This window comes from Crocodylus porosus, unplaced genomic scaffold (assembly GCF_001723895.1).
Source record: "Crocodylus porosus isolate Cpor-Errol unplaced genomic scaffold, CroPor_comp1, whole genome shotgun sequence".
NCBI classification, from domain to species: domain Eukaryota; kingdom Metazoa; phylum Chordata; order Crocodylia; family Crocodylidae; genus Crocodylus; species Crocodylus porosus.
Window position 1 is genome coordinate 84,381,525 of NW_017728943.1, and position 3,042 is coordinate 84,384,566.

The 3,042-nt window shown below is 47.0% G+C and overlaps 1 long non-coding RNA gene across 1 annotated transcript in view; it reads left to right on the plus strand.

Annotated features, from left to right (window-relative positions):
* The window catches only part of LOC109319890, a 22,028-nt gene extending 20,067 nt beyond the window's left edge, over positions 1 to 1,961 (plus strand). Inside the window, exon 4 of the long non-coding RNA XR_002103660.1 lies at positions 1,934 to 1,961. This is a non-coding gene — a long non-coding RNA (uncharacterized LOC109319890). The remainder of the gene's footprint in view (positions 1 to 1,933) is intronic.
* Positions 1,962 to 3,042: the final 1,081 nt, after the last annotated feature.

Consider the following 3,042-nt stretch of genomic DNA (forward strand, 5'->3'; position numbering starts at 1 on the left):
ATCTAGTCTGACCCCATACCCTGGGCAGGAATGAATACAGGGCTCTTATGACCCCTACTAACTTTAAACTCAAATGACCCCAGCTAGGTAGTTATCAAGCCTCCTTTTAAAGACCCCTAAGGTAGGAGCCAGCACCACTTCCCTTGGAAGCTGGTTCCAGATCCTGGCCACTCGGAGTGTGAAGTAGTGCCTCCTGATGTCTAGCTTGAATCTACTCTCAATCAACTTGTGGCTGTTGTTCCTTGTTATTCCGGGAGGTGCTCGGGGGAACAGGGTCTCGCCCAATCCCCTCTGGTCCCCCCTGGTAAGTTTATAGATGGCCACTAGATCCCCCCTCAGCCTTCTCTTGTGGAGGCTGAATGGTTCAGGTCCTGTAGCTCTCCTCGTAGGGCCTGCCCTGCTGCCCCCTGCTCATATGAATGGCCCTCCTCTGGACCCTCTCCATGTTGTCCACATCCCTCCTGAACTGCAGTGCCCAGAACTGGACACGGTACTCCAACTGTAGCCTGACCAGTGTTGCATAGAGGGGGAGGATCACTTCCTTGGACCTGCTTGTGATGCATCTGTGGATGCATGACAAGGTGTGGTTAGCCTTGCTGACCACGTCCTTGCATTGGTGGTCCATGTTCATTTTAGAAACGATAATGACTCCAAGATCTCTTTTTGCCAGTGTGCTTTCAAGAAGGGAGTTCCCCAGCCTTATAGGTATGCTGCTGGTTCTTCCTGCCCAAGTGCAGTACCTTGCACTTGTCAGTATTGAATCCCATCCTATTCTCATTTGCCCACCCCTGTAACCTGTCCAGGTCCAGTTGTATCCTGTCCCTCCCTTCGAGCCTGCCCACCTTGCCCCAAATCTTGGTGTTGTCAGTGAATTTGAGCAGGGTGCTTTTCACCCCCTTGTCCAAGTTGCTGAAAGAAATTGAACAGTATGGGCCCGAGGACTGAGCCCTGGGAGACTCCACTGCCCACATCCCTCCAGTTTGAATATGACCCATCCACCACCACTCTCTGGGTGTGGCCCCCTAGCCAGTTTGTGACCCTTCTGACTGTGTAGGCATCAATGCCACAGTCGCCTAGCTTTTTGATGAGAATGCGTGAGAGACAGTGTTGAAGGCCTTCCGGAAGTCCAGAAAGACTACATCCACCATGACACCTGCGTCTAAGGATTTTGTGACCTGATCATAGAAGGTAATCTGGTTGGTCTGATAGGACCTGCCCTTAATGAACCCGTGTTGGTTGCCCTTGAGCATCCTCCCCCCTTCTGGTCCCTCTCAGATGTGCTCCTGGATAATTTTTTCAAAAAGCTTCCCAAGGACCAAAGTAAGACTAACAGGCCTGTAGTTGCCTGTGTCCTCCCTCCTCCCTTTTTTGAAAATGGGGACCACATTGGCCTTCTTCCAGTCTTCTGGAACCTGGCCAGAGCACCATGAGTGATCGTAAAGCCGTTCCAGGGACCCCACGAAGACTCCTACTAATTCCCTCAGCACCCTGGGGTGGAGAGCGTCTGGACCTGCTGATTTGAACACGTCCAGCCCCTCCAGAAGTTCCCTAACTTGGTCCTCCCTGACCCGAGGTCTGGCGGAGTTGCTCCTGAGTCTGTCCTATATCCCAGTGGGGGAGAAGTCCTGGTCCCTGCTCAGAAAAATGGAGGCAAAGAATTTGTGAAAAAGGTCTGCTTTTCATCTGGTGCAACCACCAGATTGCCAAGTATATCCTGCAGGGGCCCCACGTTGCCTGATGCCTTCTTTTTGCTCCCTATGTATTTAAAAAGGGAATTTTTGTTGTCCTTGATCCTTGTTGCTAGCCCTAGTTCCATCTGCATCTTAGCCTTCCTAACAGCCTCCCTACAGACTCTTGCTATGGAGATATAATCCTCTTTGGTGATAGCCCCAGCCCCCTTCCACTGGATGTACGCCTCCTTTTTGGCTTTCAGATGTTCCTGAATGCTTTTGGTGAGTCAAGGGGGCTTTTGAGCACTCTTGCCTGCTTTGATTTGCATTGGGACTGTCACCCCTTGGGCTTGGAGGATCGCCTCGTTAAGGAACGACCACTTGTCTTGGACACCTAGTTCCCCTACTCTCTGGAAGTGCATTGCCTCTCCTTCCAATCTCGTCAACTCGTTGAAGTTGGCCCTCCTGAAGTCAAGGGCTCTATTTGCTGCACAGCTAGCTCTCCCAGCTGATTGTGCTAATTACCATCCAGGGCTCTTGGCATGGCTTTTCCCCAGGTTGGACTTGCCAGCATGGTAAGTATTGTTCTCTGTTCTTTTGGTGTTGCTTGACAGGGTGGACTTCTCACCCTGTCACACACTCCTATAGATTAACTGAGGTAAGGATGTTGTTCCATAAATTAGGATTGCTACACACAGCACATCACATTGTCACTGGTTTCACATCACTATGACAATGTATGTCTTAAGCATACAGTATTGTATGGTACCCGTGTTACAGACATTTCAGAATAGATTTTGTAGACGATCAGAATTATTTGATTTTGGTTTCCAATGTTAGATTCAGGCATTTAAAAGTTGCATTTAGGTTTCATGTTGCAATTTTTTAGGTGAGAAATAGATGCATAATTGATACTAGAATGGTTGATTGACAGATGCTAATTCTCAAAGCATTGTCTCTATCACTCTTCACCAAATCATATAATTAACTTGACTCCCATTCTCATTCTATTTGTGATTTACTACATTTATTATCTTAATCTTGAAATTAAGACCCTGCAGGTTGCAAAATATTGCACTGTATCTATAAGTATACTGTTATTCTCCAAAGCAAATCCAAGCTGTCTGCTACAGGCCTTTTTAATTATTAACACAATTAAAGTTCTTCTTTTCTTTGAAGACTGCATGGGTAAAAATGGCAATAAGGAAAATGATGATTGACACCTCTCTTTTTGCCTATTCCAACGTTTTATATCCATTTAGAGTCTTAATGTTGGACTGGATTTAAGAAGGAAAGCTAGGTATGAATCAATCAAATTTACAGCTAGTAAATGTTGTTAGACCTCAACAAGATGTCATTTGGTATTGCCTTT